The 14,968-nt window shown below is 48.9% G+C and overlaps 34 non-coding genes and 2 pseudogenes across 34 annotated transcripts; all 36 read right to left on the bottom strand.

Annotated features, from left to right (window-relative positions):
• Positions 1-193: 193 nt before the first annotated feature.
• On the bottom strand, positions 194-312 carry LOC140589992 (5S ribosomal RNA). The gene has a single exon (XR_011991171.1). It is a non-coding gene; the product is annotated as a 5S ribosomal RNA (ribosomal RNA).
• Positions 313-609: 297 nt separating this feature from the next.
• On the bottom strand, positions 610-728 carry LOC140589837 (5S ribosomal RNA). Its single transcript, XR_011991016.1, has one exon. It is a non-coding gene; the product is annotated as a 5S ribosomal RNA (ribosomal RNA).
• A 297-nt stretch (positions 729-1,025) lies between these two features.
• LOC140589991 (5S ribosomal RNA) lies at positions 1,026-1,144 on the bottom strand. Its single transcript, XR_011991170.1, has one exon. It is a non-coding gene; the product is annotated as a 5S ribosomal RNA (ribosomal RNA).
• Positions 1,145-1,441: 297 nt separating this feature from the next.
• On the bottom strand, positions 1,442-1,560 carry LOC140589990 (5S ribosomal RNA). The gene has a single exon (XR_011991169.1). It is a non-coding gene; the product is annotated as a 5S ribosomal RNA (ribosomal RNA).
• A 297-nt stretch (positions 1,561-1,857) lies between these two features.
• LOC140589988 (5S ribosomal RNA) lies at positions 1,858-1,976 on the bottom strand. Its single transcript, XR_011991167.1, has one exon. It is a non-coding gene; the product is annotated as a 5S ribosomal RNA (ribosomal RNA).
• Positions 1,977-2,273: 297 nt separating this feature from the next.
• On the bottom strand, positions 2,274-2,392 carry LOC140589987 (5S ribosomal RNA). The gene has a single exon (XR_011991166.1). It is a non-coding gene; the product is annotated as a 5S ribosomal RNA (ribosomal RNA).
• A 297-nt stretch (positions 2,393-2,689) lies between these two features.
• On the bottom strand, positions 2,690-2,808 carry LOC140589986 (5S ribosomal RNA). Its single transcript, XR_011991165.1, has one exon. It is a non-coding gene; the product is annotated as a 5S ribosomal RNA (ribosomal RNA).
• A 297-nt stretch (positions 2,809-3,105) lies between these two features.
• Positions 3,106-3,224, bottom strand: LOC140589985 (5S ribosomal RNA). The gene has a single exon (XR_011991164.1). It is a non-coding gene; the product is annotated as a 5S ribosomal RNA (ribosomal RNA).
• Positions 3,225-3,521: 297 nt separating this feature from the next.
• Positions 3,522-3,640, bottom strand: LOC140589984 (5S ribosomal RNA). Its single transcript, XR_011991163.1, has one exon. It is a non-coding gene; the product is annotated as a 5S ribosomal RNA (ribosomal RNA).
• A 297-nt stretch (positions 3,641-3,937) lies between these two features.
• LOC140589983 (5S ribosomal RNA) lies at positions 3,938-4,056 on the bottom strand. Its single transcript, XR_011991162.1, has one exon. It is a non-coding gene; the product is annotated as a 5S ribosomal RNA (ribosomal RNA).
• A 297-nt stretch (positions 4,057-4,353) lies between these two features.
• LOC140589836 (5S ribosomal RNA) lies at positions 4,354-4,472 on the bottom strand. Its single transcript, XR_011991015.1, has one exon. It is a non-coding gene; the product is annotated as a 5S ribosomal RNA (ribosomal RNA).
• A 297-nt stretch (positions 4,473-4,769) lies between these two features.
• On the bottom strand, positions 4,770-4,888 carry LOC140590049 (5S ribosomal RNA; annotated as a pseudogene).
• A 297-nt stretch (positions 4,889-5,185) lies between these two features.
• On the bottom strand, positions 5,186-5,304 carry LOC140589982 (5S ribosomal RNA). The gene has a single exon (XR_011991161.1). It is a non-coding gene; the product is annotated as a 5S ribosomal RNA (ribosomal RNA).
• Positions 5,305-5,601: 297 nt separating this feature from the next.
• On the bottom strand, positions 5,602-5,720 carry LOC140589981 (5S ribosomal RNA). The gene has a single exon (XR_011991160.1). It is a non-coding gene; the product is annotated as a 5S ribosomal RNA (ribosomal RNA).
• Positions 5,721-6,017: 297 nt separating this feature from the next.
• Positions 6,018-6,136, bottom strand: LOC140589854 (5S ribosomal RNA). Its single transcript, XR_011991033.1, has one exon. It is a non-coding gene; the product is annotated as a 5S ribosomal RNA (ribosomal RNA).
• A 297-nt stretch (positions 6,137-6,433) lies between these two features.
• On the bottom strand, positions 6,434-6,552 carry LOC140590048 (5S ribosomal RNA; annotated as a pseudogene).
• A 297-nt stretch (positions 6,553-6,849) lies between these two features.
• LOC140589980 (5S ribosomal RNA) lies at positions 6,850-6,968 on the bottom strand. Its single transcript, XR_011991159.1, has one exon. It is a non-coding gene; the product is annotated as a 5S ribosomal RNA (ribosomal RNA).
• A 297-nt stretch (positions 6,969-7,265) lies between these two features.
• On the bottom strand, positions 7,266-7,384 carry LOC140589979 (5S ribosomal RNA). The gene has a single exon (XR_011991158.1). It is a non-coding gene; the product is annotated as a 5S ribosomal RNA (ribosomal RNA).
• Positions 7,385-7,681: 297 nt separating this feature from the next.
• On the bottom strand, positions 7,682-7,800 carry LOC140589977 (5S ribosomal RNA). The gene has a single exon (XR_011991156.1). It is a non-coding gene; the product is annotated as a 5S ribosomal RNA (ribosomal RNA).
• A 297-nt stretch (positions 7,801-8,097) lies between these two features.
• LOC140589976 (5S ribosomal RNA) lies at positions 8,098-8,216 on the bottom strand. Its single transcript, XR_011991155.1, has one exon. It is a non-coding gene; the product is annotated as a 5S ribosomal RNA (ribosomal RNA).
• Positions 8,217-8,513: 297 nt separating this feature from the next.
• On the bottom strand, positions 8,514-8,632 carry LOC140589975 (5S ribosomal RNA). Its single transcript, XR_011991154.1, has one exon. It is a non-coding gene; the product is annotated as a 5S ribosomal RNA (ribosomal RNA).
• Positions 8,633-8,929: 297 nt separating this feature from the next.
• On the bottom strand, positions 8,930-9,048 carry LOC140589974 (5S ribosomal RNA). The gene has a single exon (XR_011991153.1). It is a non-coding gene; the product is annotated as a 5S ribosomal RNA (ribosomal RNA).
• Positions 9,049-9,345: 297 nt separating this feature from the next.
• On the bottom strand, positions 9,346-9,464 carry LOC140589973 (5S ribosomal RNA). The gene has a single exon (XR_011991152.1). It is a non-coding gene; the product is annotated as a 5S ribosomal RNA (ribosomal RNA).
• Positions 9,465-9,761: 297 nt separating this feature from the next.
• LOC140589972 (5S ribosomal RNA) lies at positions 9,762-9,880 on the bottom strand. The gene has a single exon (XR_011991151.1). It is a non-coding gene; the product is annotated as a 5S ribosomal RNA (ribosomal RNA).
• A 297-nt stretch (positions 9,881-10,177) lies between these two features.
• On the bottom strand, positions 10,178-10,296 carry LOC140589224 (5S ribosomal RNA). Its single transcript, XR_011990401.1, has one exon. It is a non-coding gene; the product is annotated as a 5S ribosomal RNA (ribosomal RNA).
• A 297-nt stretch (positions 10,297-10,593) lies between these two features.
• Positions 10,594-10,712, bottom strand: LOC140589223 (5S ribosomal RNA). The gene has a single exon (XR_011990400.1). It is a non-coding gene; the product is annotated as a 5S ribosomal RNA (ribosomal RNA).
• A 297-nt stretch (positions 10,713-11,009) lies between these two features.
• LOC140589221 (5S ribosomal RNA) lies at positions 11,010-11,128 on the bottom strand. The gene has a single exon (XR_011990398.1). It is a non-coding gene; the product is annotated as a 5S ribosomal RNA (ribosomal RNA).
• Positions 11,129-11,425: 297 nt separating this feature from the next.
• LOC140589220 (5S ribosomal RNA) lies at positions 11,426-11,544 on the bottom strand. Its single transcript, XR_011990397.1, has one exon. It is a non-coding gene; the product is annotated as a 5S ribosomal RNA (ribosomal RNA).
• Positions 11,545-11,841: 297 nt separating this feature from the next.
• LOC140589219 (5S ribosomal RNA) lies at positions 11,842-11,960 on the bottom strand. The gene has a single exon (XR_011990396.1). It is a non-coding gene; the product is annotated as a 5S ribosomal RNA (ribosomal RNA).
• A 297-nt stretch (positions 11,961-12,257) lies between these two features.
• LOC140589218 (5S ribosomal RNA) lies at positions 12,258-12,376 on the bottom strand. Its single transcript, XR_011990395.1, has one exon. It is a non-coding gene; the product is annotated as a 5S ribosomal RNA (ribosomal RNA).
• Positions 12,377-12,673: 297 nt separating this feature from the next.
• LOC140589217 (5S ribosomal RNA) lies at positions 12,674-12,792 on the bottom strand. The gene has a single exon (XR_011990394.1). It is a non-coding gene; the product is annotated as a 5S ribosomal RNA (ribosomal RNA).
• A 297-nt stretch (positions 12,793-13,089) lies between these two features.
• On the bottom strand, positions 13,090-13,208 carry LOC140589216 (5S ribosomal RNA). The gene has a single exon (XR_011990393.1). It is a non-coding gene; the product is annotated as a 5S ribosomal RNA (ribosomal RNA).
• Positions 13,209-13,505: 297 nt separating this feature from the next.
• LOC140589242 (5S ribosomal RNA) lies at positions 13,506-13,624 on the bottom strand. The gene has a single exon (XR_011990419.1). It is a non-coding gene; the product is annotated as a 5S ribosomal RNA (ribosomal RNA).
• A 297-nt stretch (positions 13,625-13,921) lies between these two features.
• LOC140589241 (5S ribosomal RNA) lies at positions 13,922-14,040 on the bottom strand. Its single transcript, XR_011990418.1, has one exon. It is a non-coding gene; the product is annotated as a 5S ribosomal RNA (ribosomal RNA).
• A 297-nt stretch (positions 14,041-14,337) lies between these two features.
• On the bottom strand, positions 14,338-14,456 carry LOC140589240 (5S ribosomal RNA). Its single transcript, XR_011990417.1, has one exon. It is a non-coding gene; the product is annotated as a 5S ribosomal RNA (ribosomal RNA).
• Positions 14,457-14,753: 297 nt separating this feature from the next.
• LOC140589239 (5S ribosomal RNA) lies at positions 14,754-14,872 on the bottom strand. Its single transcript, XR_011990416.1, has one exon. It is a non-coding gene; the product is annotated as a 5S ribosomal RNA (ribosomal RNA).
• Between the last annotated feature and the right edge of the window lie 96 nt (positions 14,873-14,968).

The following is a 14,968-nucleotide window of genomic DNA, read 5'->3' as shown; positions in this document are numbered from 1 at the left end:
TTTGAGAAAGTCGTTATTAAAATGAGGAAGAAATCGGTGAGTTGTATACGATTGCTACGAGTACTTTCTGCAAAAGTGGGCGGGGACTGCCGTCTTTGTACAAATAAAGGTAATTTGTGAAATGAAAGGGTAGTGACATCTTTACATTCGTGGCAAGACGCAGGGCCCTCTGGATAAGGTGAAACTAAGAAAAAGCTTACGGCACTCGGTATTCCCAGGCAGCCTCCCAACCAAGCACTAACCAAGCCCGGCCCCGCTTAGCTTCCGAGATCAGACGAGATCGGGCGCAGTCGGAACGGTATGGCCGTAAGCAAGGGAAGCGGCCAGAATCAGCACTTTTGTTTTCAGTTGAGGGTTTATTGAGAGTCGCACCGAGAGAAGAGCAGACGTCGATGCGGCATTGATGTCAAGATGTCTTTGAGAAAGTCGTTATTAAAATGAGGAAGAAATCGGTGAGTTGTATACGATCGCTACGAGTACTTTCTGCAAAAGTGGGCGGGGACTGCCGTCTTTGTACAAATAAAGGTAATTTGTGAAATGAAAGGGTAGTGACATCTTTACATTCGTGGCAAGACGCAGGGCCCTCTGGATAAGGTGAAACTAAGAAAAAGCTTACGGCACTCGGTATTCCCAGGCAGTCTCCCAACCAAGCACTAACCAAGCCCGGCCCCGCTTAGCTTCCGAGATCAGACGAGATCGGGCGCAGTCGGAACGGTATGGCCGTAAGCAAGGGAAGCGGCCAGAATCAGCACTTTTGTTTTCAGTTGAGGGTTTATTGAGAGTCGCACCGAGAGAAGAGCAGACGTCGATGCGGCATTGATGTCAAGATGTCTTTGAGAAAGTCGTTATTAAAATGAGGAAGAAATCGGTGAGTTGTATACGATTGCTACGAGTACTTTCTGCAAAAGTGGGCGGGGACTGCCGTCTTTGTACAAATAAAGGTAATTTGTGAAATGAAAGGGTAGTGACATCTTTACATTCGTGGCAAGACGCAGGGCCCTCTGGATAAGGTGAAACTAAGAAAAAGCTTACGGCACTCGGTATTCCCAGGCAGCCTCCCAACCAAGCACTAACCAAGCCCGGCCCCGCTTAGCTTCCGAGATCAGACGAGATCGGGCGCAGTCGGAACGGTATGGCCGTAAGCAAGGGAAGCGGCCAGAATCAGCACTTTTGTTTTCAGTTGAGGGTTTATTGAGAGTCGCACCGAGAGAAGAGCAGACGTCGATGCGGCATTGATGTCAAGATGTCTTTGAGAAAGTCGTTATTAAAATGAGGAAGAAATCGGTGAGTTGTATACGATTGCTACGAGTACTTTCTGCAAAAGTGGGCGGGGACTGCCGTCTTTGTACAAATAAAGGTAATTTGTGAAATGAAAGGGTAGTGACATCTTTACATTCGTGGCAAGACGCAGGGCCCTCTGGATAAGGTGAAACTAAGAAAAAGCTTACGGCACTCGGTATTCCCAGGCAGCCTCCCAACCAAGCACTAACCAAGCCCGGCCCCGCTTAGCTTCCGAGATCAGACGAGATCGGGCGCAGTCGGAACGGTATGGCCGTAAGCAAGGGAAGCGGCCAGAATCAGCACTTTTGTTTTCAGTTGAGGGTTTATTGAGAGTCGCACCGAGAGAAGAGCAGACGTCGATGCGGCATTGATGTCAAGATGTCTTTGAGAAAGTCGTTATTAAAATGAGGAAGAAATCGGTGAGTTGTATACGATTGCTACGAGTACTTTCTGCAAAAGTGGGCGGGGACTGCCGTCTTTGTACAAATAAAGGTAATTTGTGAAATGAAAGGGTAGTGACATCTTTACATTCGTGGCAAGACGCAGGGCCCTCTGGATAAGGTGAAACTAAGAAAAAGCTTACGGCACTCGGTATTCCCAGGCAGCCTCCCAACCAAGCACTAACCAAGCCCGGCCCCGCTTAGCTTCCGAGATCAGACGAGATCGGGCGCAGTCGGAACGGTATGGCCGTAAGCAAGGGAAGCGGCCAGAATCAGCACTTTTGTTTTCAGTTGAGGGTTTATTGAGAGTCGCACCGAGAGAAGAGCAGACGTCGATGCGGCATTGATGTCAAGATGTCTTTGAGAAAGTCGTTATTAAAATGAGGAAGAAATCGGTGAGTTGTATACGATTGCTACGAGTACTTTCTGCAAAAGTGGGCGGGGACTGCCGTCTTTGTACAAATAAAGGTAATTTGTGAAATGAAAGGGTAGTGACATCTTTACATTCGTGGCAAGACGCAGGGCCCTCTGGATAAGGTGAAACTAAGAAAAAGCTTACGGCACTCGGTATTCCCAGGCAGCCTCCCAACCAAGCACTAACCAAGCCCGGCCCCGCTTAGCTTCCGAGATCAGACGAGATCGGGCGCAGTCGGAACGGTATGGCCGTAAGCAAGGGAAGCGGCCAGAATCAGCACTTTTGTTTTCAGTTGAGGGTTTATTGAGAGTCGCACCGAGAGAAGAGCAGACGTCGATGCGGCATTGATGTCAAGATGTCTTTGAGAAAGTCGTTATTAAAATGAGGAAGAAATCGGTGAGTTGTATACGATTGCTACGAGTACTTTCTGCAAAAGTGGGCGGGGACTGCCGTCTTTGTACAAATAAAGGTAATTTGTGAAATGAAAGGGTAGTGACATCTTTACATTCGTGGCAAGACGCAGGGCCCTCTGGATAAGGTGAAACTAAGAAAAAGCTTACGGCACTCGGTATTCCCAGGCAGCCTCCCAACCAAGCACTAACCAAGCCCGGCCCCGCTTAGCTTCCGAGATCAGACGAGATCGGGCGCAGTCGGAACGGTATGGCCGTAAGCAAGGGAAGCGGCCAGAATCAGCACTTTTGTTTTCAGTTGAGGGTTTATTGAGAGTCGCACCGAGAGAAGAGCAGACGTCGATGCGGCATTGATGTCAAGATGTCTTTGAGAAAGTCGTTATTAAAATGAGGAAGAAATCGGTGAGTTGTATACGATTGCTACGAGTACTTTCTGCAAAAGTGGGCGGGGACTGCCGTCTTTGTACAAATAAAGGTAATTTGTGAAATGAAAGGGTAGTGACATCTTTACATTCGTGGCAAGACGCAGGGCCCTCTGGATAAGGTGAAACTAAGAAAAAGCTTACGGCACTCGGTATTCCCAGGCAGCCTCCCAACCAAGCACTAACCAAGCCCGGCCCCGCTTAGCTTCCGAGATCAGACGAGATCGGGCGCAGTCGGAACGGTATGGCCGTAAGCAAGGGAAGCGGCCAGAATCAGCACTTTTGTTTTCAGTTGAGGGTTTATTGAGAGTCGCACCGAGAGAAGAGCAGACGTCGATGCGGCATTGATGTCAAGATGTCTTTGAGAAAGTCGTTATTAAAATGAGGAAGAAATCGGTGAGTTGTATACGATTGCTACGAGTACTTTCTGCAAAAGTGGGCGGGGACTGCCGTCTTTGTACAAATAAAGGTAATTTGTGAAATGAAAGGGTAGTGACATCTTTACATTCGTGGCAAGACGCAGGGCCCTCTGGATAAGGTGAAACTAAGAAAAAGCTTACGGCACTCGGTATTCCCAGGCAGCCTCCCAACCAAGCACTAACCAAGCCCGGCCCCGCTTAGCTTCCGAGATCAGACGAGATCGGGCGCAGTCGGAACGGTATGGCCGTAAGCGAGGGAAGCGGCCAGAATCAGCACTTTTGTTTTCAGTTGAGGGTTTATTGAGAGTCGCACCGAGAGAAGAGCAGACGTCGATGCGGCATTGATGTCAAGATGTCTTTGAGAAAGTCGTTATTAAAATGAGGAAGAAATCGGTGAGTTGTATACGATTGCTACGAGTACTTTCTGCAAAAGTGGGCGGGGACTGCCGTCTTTGTACAAATAAAGGTAATTTGTGAAATGAAAGGGTAGTGACATCTTTACATTCGTGGCAAGACGCAGGGCCCTCTGGATAAGGTGAAACTAAGAAAAAGCTTACGGCACTCGGTATTCCCAGGCAGCCTCCCAACCAAGCACTAACCAAGCCCGGCCCCGCTTAGCTTCCGAGATCAGACGAGATCGGGCGCAGTCGGAACGGTATGGCCGTAAGCGAGGGAAGCGGCCAGAATCAGCACTTTTGTTTTCAGTTGAGGGTTTATTGAGAGTCGCACCGAGAGAAGAGCAGACGTCGATGCGGCATTGATGTCAAGATGTCTTTGAGAAAGTCGTTATTAAAATGAGGAAGAAATCGGTGAGTTGTATACGATTGCTACGAGTACTTTCTGCAAAAGTGGGCGGGGACTGCCGTCTTTGTACAAATAAAGGTAATTTGTGAAATGAAAGGGTAGTGACATCTTTACATTCGTGGCAAGACGCAGGGCCCTCTGGATAAGGTGAAACTAAGAAAAAGCTTACGGCACTCGGTATTCCCAGGCAGTCTCCCAACCAAGCACTAACCAAGCCCGGCCCCGCTTAGCTTCCGAGATCAGACGAGATCGGGCGCAGTCGGAACGGTATGGCCGTAAGCGAGGGAAGCGGCCAGAATCAGCACTTTTGTTTTCAGTTGAGGGTTTATTGAGAGTCGCACCGAGAGAAGAGCAGACGTCGATGCGGCATTGATGTCAAGATGTCTTTGAGAAAGTCGTTATTAAAATGAGGAAGAAATCGGTGAGTTGTATACGATTGCTACGAGTACTTTCTGCAAAAGTGGGCGGGGACTGCCGTCTTTGTACAAATAAAGGTAATTTGTGAAATGAAAGGGTAGTGACATCTTTACATTCGTGGCAAGACGCAGGGCCCTCTGGATAAGGTGAAACTAAGAAAATGCTTACGGCACTCGGTATTCCCAGGCAGCCTCCCAACCAAGCACTAACCAAGCCCGGCCCCGCTTAGCTTCCGAGATCAGACGAGATCGGGCGCAGTCGGAACGGTATGGCCGTAAGCGAGGGAAGCGGCCAGAATCAGCACTTTTGTTTTCAGTTGAGGGTTTATTGAGAGTCGCACCGAGAGAAGAGCAGACGTCGATGCGGCATTGATGTCAAGATGTCTTTGAGAAAGTCGTTATTAAAATGAGGAAGAAATCGGTGAGTTGTATACGATTGCTACGAGTACTTTCTGCAAAAGTGGGCGGGGACTGCCGTCTTTGTACAAATAAAGGTAATTTGTGAAATGAAAGGGTAGTGACATCTTTACATTCGTGGCAAGACGCAGGGCCCTCTGGATAAGGTGAAACTAAGAAAAAGCTTACGGCACTCGGTATTCCCAGGCAGCCTCCCAACCAAGCACTAACCAAGCCCGGCCCCGCTTAGCTTCCGAGATCAGACGAGATCGGGCGCAGTCGGAACGGTATGGCCGTAAGCAAGGGAAGCGGCCAGAATCAGCACTTTTGTTTTCAGTTGAGGGTTTATTGAGAGTCGCACCGAGAGAAGAGCAGACGTCGATGCGGCATTGATGTCAAGATGTCTTTGAGAAAGTCGTTATTAAAATGAGGAAGAAATCGGTGAGTTGTATACGATTGCTACGAGTACTTTCTGCAAAAGTGGGCGGGGACTGCCGTCTTTGTACAAATAAAGGTAATTTGTGAAATGAAAGGGTAGTGACATCTTTACATTCGTGGCAAGACGCAGGGCCCTCTGGATAAGGTGAAACTAAGAAAAAGCTTACGGCACTCGGTATTCCCAGGCAGCCTCCCAACCAAGCACTAACCAAGCCCGGCCCCGCTTAGCTTCCGAGATCAGACGAGATCGGGCGCAGTCGGAACGGTATGGCCGTAAGCAAGGGAAGCGGCCAGAATCAGCACTTTTGTTTTCAGTTGAGGGTTTATTGAGAGTCGCACCGAGAGAAGAGCAGACGTCGATGCGGCATTGATGTCAAGATGTCTTTGAGAAAGTCGTTATTAAAATGAGGAAGAAATCGGTGAGTTGTATACGATTGCTACGAGTACTTTCTGCAAAAGTGGGCGGGGACTGCCGTCTTTGTACAAATAAAGGTAATTTGTGAAATGAAAGGGTAGTGACATCTTTACATTCGTGGCAAGACGCAGGGCCCTCTGGATAAGGTGAAACTAAGAAAAAGCTTACGGCACTCGGTATTCCCAGGCAGCCTCCCAACCAAGCACTAACCAAGCCCGGCCCCGCTTAGCTTCCGAGATCAGACGAGATCGGGCGCAGTCGGAGCGGTATGGCCGTAAGCAAGGGAAGCGGCCAGAATCAGCACTTTTGTTTTCAGTTGAGGGTTTATTGAGAGTCGCACCGAGAGAAGAGCAGACGTCGATGCGGCATTGATGTCAAGATGTCTTTGAGAAAGTCGTTATTAAAATGAGGAAGAAATCGGTGAGTTGTATACGATTGCTACGAGTACTTTCTGCAAAAGTGGGCGGGGACTGCCGTCTTTGTACAAATAAAGGTAATTTGTGAAATGAAAGGGTAGTGACATCTTTACATTCGTGGCAAGACGCAGGGCCCTCTGGATAAGGTGAAACTAAGAAAATGCTTACGGCACTCGGTATTCCCAGGCAGCCTCCCAACCAAGCACTAACCAAGCCCGGCCCCGCTTAGCTTCCGAGATCAGACGAGATCGGGCGCAGTCGGAACGGTATGGCCGTAAGCAAGGGAAGCGGCCAGAATCAGCACTTTTGTTTTCAGTTGAGGGTTTATTGAGAGTCGCACCGAGAGAAGAGCAGACGTCGATGCGGCATTGATGTCAAGATGTCTTTGAGAAAGTCGTTATTAAAATGAGGAAGAAATCGGTGAGTTGTATACGATTGCTACGAGTACTTTCTGCAAAAGTGGGCGGGGACTGCCGTCTTTGTACAAATAAAGGTAATTTGTGAAATGAAAGGGTAGTGACATCTTTACATTCGTGGCAAGACGCAGGGCCCTCTGGATAAGGTGAAACTAAGAAAAAGCTTACGGCACTCGGTATTCCCAGGCAGCCTCCCAACCAAGCACTAACCAAGCCCGGCCCCGCTTAGCTTCCGAGATCAGACGAGATCGGGCGCAGTCGGAACGGTATGGCCGTAAGCAAGGGAAGCGGCCAGAATCAGCACTTTTGTTTTCAGTTGAGGGTTTATTGAGAGTCGCACCGAGAGAAGAGCAGACGTCGATGCGGCATTGATGTCAAGATGTCTTTGAGAAAGTCGTTATTAAAATGAGGAAGAAATCGGTGAGTTGTATACGATTGCTACGAGTACTTTCTGCAAAAGTGGGCGGGGACTGCCGTCTTTGTACAAATAAAGGTAATTTGTGAAATGAAAGGGTAGTGACCTCTTTACATTCGTGGCAAGACGCAGGGCCCTCTGGATAAGGTGAAACTAAGAAAAAGCTTACGGCACTCGGTATTCCCAGGCAGCCTCCCAACCAAGCACTAACCAAGCCCGGCCCCGCTTAGCTTCCGAGATCAGACGAGATCGGGCGCAGTCGGAACGGTATGGCCGTAAGCGAGGGAAGCGGCCAGAATCAGCACTTTTGTTTTCAGTTGAGGGTTTATTGAGAGTCGCACCGAGAGAAGAGCAGACGTCGATGCGGCATTGATGTCAAGATGTCTTTGAGAAAGTCGTTATTAAAATGAGGAAGAAATCGGTGAGTTGTATACGATCGCTACGAGTACTTTCTGCAAAAGTGGGCGGGGACTGCCGTCTTTGTACAAATAAAGGTAATTTGTGAAATGAAAGGGTAGTGACATCTTTACATTCGTGGCAAGACGCAGGGCCCTCTGGATAAGGTGAAACTAAGAAAAAGCTTACGGCACTCGGTATTCCCAGGCAGCCTCCCAACCAAGCACTAACCAAGCCCGGCCCCGCTTAGCTTCCGAGATCAGACGAGATCGGGCGCAGTCGGAACGGTATGGCCGTAAGCAAGGGAAGCGGCCAGAATCAGCACTTTTGTTTTCAGTTGAGGGTTTATTGAGAGTCGCACCGAGAGAAGAGCAGACGTCGATGCGGCATTGATGTCAAGATGTCTTTGAGAAAGTCGTTATTAAAATGAGGAAGAAATCGGTGAGTTGTATACGATTGCTACGAGTACTTTCTGCAAAAGTGGGCGGGGACTGCCGTCTTTGTACAAATAAAGGTAATTTGTGAAATGAAAGGGTAGTGACATCTTTACATTCGTGGCAAGACGCAGGGCCCTCTGGATAAGGTGAAACTAAGAAAAAGCTTACGGCACTCGGTATTCCCAGGCAGCCTCCCAACCAAGCACTAACCAAGCCCGGCCCCGCTTAGCTTCCGAGATCAGACGAGATCGGGCGCAGTCGGAACGGTATGGCCGTAAGCAAGGGAAGCGGCCAGAATCAGCACTTTTGTTTTCAGTTGAGGGTTTATTGAGAGTCGCACCGAGAGAAGAGCAGACGTCGATGCGGCATTGATGTCAAGATGTCTTTGAGAAAGTCGTTATTAAAATGAGGAAGAAATCGGTGAGTTGTATACGATTGCTACGAGTACTTTCTGCAAAAGTGGGCGGGGACTGCCGTCTTTGTACAAATAAAGGTAATTTGTGAAATGAAAGGGTAGTGACATCTTTACATTCGTGGCAAGACGCAGGGCCCTCTGGATAAGGTGAAACTAAGAAAAAGCTTACGGCACTCGGTATTCCCAGGCAGCCTCCCAACCAAGCACTAACCAAGCCCGGCCCCGCTTAGCTTCCGAGATCAGACGAGATCGGGCGCAGTCGGAACGGTATGGCCGTAAGCAAGGGAAGCGGCCAGAATCAGCACTTTTGTTTTCAGTTGAGGGTTTATTGAGAGTCGCACCGAGAGAAGAGCAGACGTCGATGCGGCATTGATGTCAAGATGTCTTTGAGAAAGTCGTTATTAAAATGAGGAAGAAATCGGTGAGTTGTATACGATTGCTACGAGTACTTTCTGCAAAAGTGGGCGGGGACTGCCGTCTTTGTACAAATAAAGGTAATTTGTGAAATGAAAGGGTAGTGACATCTTTACATTCGTGGCAAGACGCAGGGCCCTCTGGATAAGGTGAAACTAAGAAAAAGCTTACGGCACTCGGTATTCCCAGGCAGCCTCCCAACCAAGCACTAACCAAGCCCGGCCCCGCTTAGCTTCCGAGATCAGACGAGATCGGGCGCAGTCGGAACGGTATGGCCGTAAGCAAGGGAAGCGGCCAGAATCAGCACTTTTGTTTTCAGTTGAGGGTTTATTGAGAGTCGCACCGAGAGAAGAGCAGACGTCGATGCGGCATTGATGTCAAGATGTCTTTGAGAAAGTCGTTATTAAAATGAGGAAGAAATCGGTGAGTTGTATACGATTGCTACGAGTACTTTCTGCAAAAGTGGGCGGGGACTGCCGTCTTTGTACAAATAAAGGTAATTTGTGAAATGAAAGGGTAGTGACATCTTTACATTCGTGGCAAGACGCAGGGCCCTCTGGATAAGGTGAAACTAAGAAAAAGCTTACGGCACTCGGTATTCCCAGGCAGCCTCCCAACCAAGCACTAACCAAGCCCGGCCCCGCTTAGCTTCCGAGATCAGACGAGATCGGGCGCAGTCGGAACGGTATGGCCGTAAGCAAGGGAAGCGGCCAGAATCAGCACTTTTGTTTTCAGTTGAGGGTTTATTGAGAGTCGCACCGAGAGAAGAGCAGACGTCGATGCGGCATTGATGTCAAGATGTCTTTGAGAAAGTCGTTATTAAAATGAGGAAGAAATCGGTGAGTTGTATACGATTGCTACGAGTACTTTCTGCAAAAGTGGGCGGGGACTGCCGTCTTTGTACAAATAAAGGTAATTTGTGAAATGAAAGGGTAGTGACATCTTTACATTCGTGGCAAGACGCAGGGCCCTCTGGATAAGGTGAAACTAAGAAAAAGCTTACGGCACTCGGTATTCCCAGGCAGCCTCCCAACCAAGCACTAACCAAGCCCGGCCCCGCTTAGCTTCCGAGATCAGACGAGATCGGGCGCAGTCGGAACGGTATGGCCGTAAGCAAGGGAAGCGGCCAGAATCAGCACTTTTGTTTTCAGTTGAGGGTTTATTGAGAGTCGCACCGAGAGAAGAGCAGACGTCGATGCGGCATTGATGTCAAGATGTCTTTGAGAAAGTCGTTATTAAAATGAGGAAGAAATCGGTGAGTTGTATACGATCGCTACGAGTACTTTCTGCAAAAGTGGGCGGGGACTGCCGTCTTTGTACAAATAAAGGTAATTTGTGAAATGAAAGGGTAGTGACATCTTTACATTCGTGGCAAGACGCAGGGCCCTCTGGATAAGGTGAAACTAAGAAAAAGCTTACGGCACTCGGTATTCCCAGGCAGTCTCCCAACCAAGTACTAACCAAGCCCGGCCCCGCTTAGCTTCCGAGATCAGACGAGATCGGGCGCAGTCGGAACGGTATGGCCGTAAGCGAGGGAAGCGGCCAGAATCAGCACTTTTGTTTTCAGTTGAGGGTTTATTGAGAGTCGCACCGAGAGAAGAGCAGACGTCGATGCGGCATTGATGTCAAGATGTCTTTGAGAAAGTCGTTATTAAAATGAGGAAGAAATCGGTGAGTTGTATACGATCGCTACGAGTACTTTCTGCAAAAGTGGGCGGGGACTGCCGTCTTTGTACAAATAAAGGTAATTTGTGAAATGAAAGGGTAGTGACATCTTTACATTCGTGGCAAGACGCAGGGCCCTCTGGATAAGGTGAAACTAAGAAAAAGCTTACGGCACTCGGTATTCCCAGGCAGTCTCCCAACCAAGTACTAACCAAGCCCGGCCCCGCTTAGCTTCCGAGATCAGACGAGATCGGGCGCAGTCGGAACGGTATGGCCGTAAGCGAGGGAAGCGGCCAGAATCAGCACTTTTGTTTTCAGTTGAGGGTTTATTGAGAGTCGCACCGAGAGAAGAGCAGACGTCGATGCGGCATTGATGTCAAGATGTCTTTGAGAAAGTCGTTATTAAAATGAGGAAGAAATCGGTGAGTTGTATACGATCGCTACGAGTACTTTCTGCAAAAGTGGGCGGGGACTGCCGTCTTTGTACAAATAAAGGTAATTTGTGAAATGAAAGGGTAGTGACATCTTTACATTCGTGGCAAGACGCAGGGCCCTCTGGATAAGGTGAAACTAAGAAAAAGCTTACGGCACTCGGTATTCCCAGGCAGTCTCCCAACCAAGTACTAACCAAGCCCGGCCCCGCTTAGCTTCCGAGATCAGACGAGATCGGGCGCAGTCGGAACGGTATGGCCGTAAGCGAGGGAAGCGGCCAGAATCAGCACTTTTGTTTTCAGTTGAGGGTTTATTGAGAGTCGCACCGAGAGAAGAGCAGACGTCGATGCGGCATTGATGTCAAGATGTCTTTGAGAAAGTCGTTATTAAAATGAGGAAGAAATCGGTGAGTTGTATACGATCGCTACGAGTACTTTCTGCAAAAGTGGGCGGGGACTGCCGTCTTTGTACAAATAAAGGTAATTTGTGAAATGAAAGGGTAGTGACATCTTTACATTCGTGGCAAGACGCAGGGCCCTCTGGATAAGGTGAAACTAAGAAAAAGCTTACGGCACTCGGTATTCCCAGGCAGTCTCCCAACCAAGTACTAACCAAGCCCGGCCCCGCTTAGCTTCCGAGATCAGACGAGATCGGGCGCAGTCGGAACGGTATGGCCGTAAGCGAGGGAAGCGGCCAGAATCAGCACTTTTGTTTTCAGTTGAGGGTTTATTGAGAGTCGCACCGAGAGAAGAGCAGACGTCGATGCGGCATTGATGTCAAGATGTCTTTGAGAAAGTCGTTATTAAAATGAGGAAGAAATCGGTGAGTTGTATACGATCGCTACGAGTACTTTCTGCAAAAGTGGGCGGGGACTGCCGTCTTTGTACAAATAAAGGTAATTTGTGAAATGAAAGGGTAGTGACATCTTTACATTCGTGGCAAGACGCAGGGCCCTCTGGATAAGGTGAAACTAAGAAAAAGCTTACGGCACTCGGTATTCCCAGGCAGTCTCCCAACCAAGTACTAACCAAGCCCGGCCCCGCTTAGCTTCCGAGATCAGACGAGATCGGGCGCAGTCGGAACGGTATGGCCGTAAGCGAGGGAAGCGGCCAGAATCAGCACTTTTGTTTTCAGTTGAGGGTTTATTGAGAGTCGCACCGAGAGAAGAGCAGACGTCGATGCGGCATTGATGTCAAGATGTCTTTGAGAAAGTCGTTATTAAAATGAGGAAGAAATCGGTGAGTTGTATACGATCGCTACGAGTACTTTCTGCAAAAGTGGGCGGGGACTGCCGTCTTTGTACAAATAAAGGTAATTTGTGAAATGAAAGGGTAGTGACATCTTTACATTCGTGGCAAGACGCAGGGCCCTCTGGATAAGGTGAAACTAAGAAAAAGCTTACGGCACTCGGTATTCCCAGGCAGTCTCCCAACCAAGTACTAACCAAGCCCGGCCCCGCTTAGCTTCCGAGATCAGACGAGATCGGGCGCAGTCGGAACGGTATGGCCGTAAGCGAGGGAAGCGGCCAGAATCAGCACTTTTGTTTTCAGTTGAGGGTTTATTGAGAGTCGCACCGAGAGAAGAGCAGACGTCGATGCGGCATTGATGTCAAGATGTCTTTGAGAAAGTCGTTATTAAAATGAGGAAGAAATCGGTGAGTTGTATACGATCGCTACGAGTACTTTCTGCAAAAGTGGGCGGGGACTGCCGTCTTTGTACAAATAAAGGTAATTTGTGAAATGAAAGGGTAGTGACATCTTTACATTCGTGGCAAGACGCAGGGCCCTCTGGATAAGGTGAAACTAAGAAAAAGCTTACGGCACTCGGTATTCCCAGGCAGTCTCCCAACCAAGTACTAACCAAGCCCGGCCCCGCTTAGCTTCCGAGATCAGACGAGATCGGGCGCAGTCGGAACGGTATGGCCGTAAGCGAGGGAAGCGGCCAGAATCAGCACTTTTGTTTTCAGTTGAGGGTTTATTGAGAGTCGCACCGAGAGAAGAGCAGACGTCGATGCGGCATTGATGTCAAGATGTCTTTGAGAAAGTCGTTATTAAAATGAGGAAGAAATCGGTGAGTTGTATACGATCGCTACGAGTACTTTCTGCAAAAGTGGGCGGGGACTGCCGTCTTTGTACAAATAAAGGTAATTTGTGAAATGAAAGGGTAGTGACATCTTTACATTCGTGGCAAGACGCAGGGCCCTCTGGATAAGGTGAAACTAAGAAAAAGCTTACGGCACTCGGTATTCCCAGGCAGTCTCCCAACCAAGTACTAACCAAGCCCGGCCCCGCTTAGCTTCCGAGATCAGACGAGATCGGGCGCAGTCGGAACGGTATGGCCGTAAGCGAGGGAAGCGGCCAGAATCAGCACTTTTGTTTTCAGTTGAGGGTTTATTGAGAGTCGCACCGAGAGAAGAGCAGACGTCGATGCGGCATTGATGTCAAGATGTCTTTGAGAAAGTCGTTATTAAAATGAGGAAGAAATCGGTGAGTTGTATACGATCGCTACGAGTACTTTCTGCAAAAGTGGGCGGGGACTGCCGTCTTTGTACAAATAAAGGTAATTTGTGAAATGAAAGGGTAGTGACATCTTTACATTCGTGGCAAGACGCAGGGCCCTCTGGATAAGGTGAAACTAAGAAAAAGCTTACGGCACTCGGTATTCCCAGGCAGTCTCCCAACCAAGTACTAACCAAGCCCGGCCCCGCTTAGCTTCCGAGATCAGACGAGATCGGGCGCAGCCGGAACGGTATGGCCGTAAGCGAGGGAAGCGGCCAGAATCAGCACTTTTGTTTTCAGTTGAGGGTTTATTGAGAGTCGCACCGAGAGAAGAGCAGACGTCGATGCGGCATTGATGTCAAGATGTCTTTGAGAAAGTCATTATTAAAATGAGGAAGAAATCGGTGAGTTGTATACGATCGCTACGAGTACTTTCTGCAAAAGTGGGCGGGGACTGCCGTCTTTGTACAAATAAAGGTAATTTGTGAAATGAAAGGGTAGTGACATCTTTACATTCGTGGCAAGACGCAGGGCCCTCTGGATAAGGTGAAACTAAGAAAAAGCTTACGGCACTCGGTATTCCCAGGCAGTCTCCCAACCAAGTACTAACCAAGCCCGGCCCCGCTTAGCTTCCGAGATCAGACGAGATCGGGCGCAGCCGGAACGGTATGGCCGTAAGCGAGGGAAGCGGCCAGAATCAGCACTTTTGTTTTCAGTTGAGGGTTTATTGAGAGTCGCACCGAGAGAAGAGCAGACGTCGATGCGGCATTGATGTCAAGATGTCTTTGAGAAAGTCGTTATTAAAATGAGGAAGAAATCGGTGAGTTGTATACGATCGCTACGAGTACTTTCTGCAAAAGTGGGCGGGGACTGCCGTCTTTGTACAAATAAAGGTAATTTGTGAAATGAAAGGGTAGTGACATCTTTACATTCGTGGCAAGACGCAGGGCCCTCTGGATAAGGTGAAACTAAGAAAAAGCTTACGGCACTCGGTATTCCCAGGCAGTCTCCCAACCAAGTACTAACCAAGCCCGGCCCCGCTTAGCTTCCGAGATCAGACGAGATCGGGCGCAGCCGGAACGGTATGGCCGTAAGCGAGGGAAGCGGCCAGAATCAGCACTTTTGTTTTCAGTTGAGGGTTTATTGAGAGTCGCACCGAGAGAAGAGCAGACGTCGATGCGGCATTGATGTCAAGATGTCTTTGAGAAAGTCGTTATTAAAATGAGGAAGAAATCGGTGAGTTGTATACGATCGCTACGAGTACTTTCTGCAAAAGTGGGCGGGGACTGCCGTCTTTGTACAAATAAAGGTAATTTGTGAAATGAAAGGGTAGTGACATCTTTACATTCGTGGCAAGACGCAGGGCCCTCTGGATAAGGTGAAACTAAGAAAAAGCTTACGGCACTCGGTATTCCCAGGCAGTCTCCCAACCAAGTACTAACCAAGCCCGGCCCCGCTTAGCTTCCGAGATCAGACGAGATCGGGCGCAGCCGGAACGGTATGGCCGTAAGCGAGGGAAGCGGCCAGAATCAGCACTTTTGTTTTCAGTTGAGGGTTTATTGAGAGTCGCACCGAGAGAAGAGCAGACGTCGATGCGGCATTGATGTC

This window comes from Paramormyrops kingsleyae, chromosome 4 (genome assembly GCF_048594095.1).
Source record: "Paramormyrops kingsleyae isolate MSU_618 chromosome 4, PKINGS_0.4, whole genome shotgun sequence".
NCBI classification, from domain to species: domain Eukaryota; kingdom Metazoa; phylum Chordata; class Actinopteri; order Osteoglossiformes; family Mormyridae; genus Paramormyrops; species Paramormyrops kingsleyae.
The sequence above is the reverse complement of the archived record's forward strand: the minus strand, read 5'-3'. Positions and strand labels throughout refer to the sequence as shown.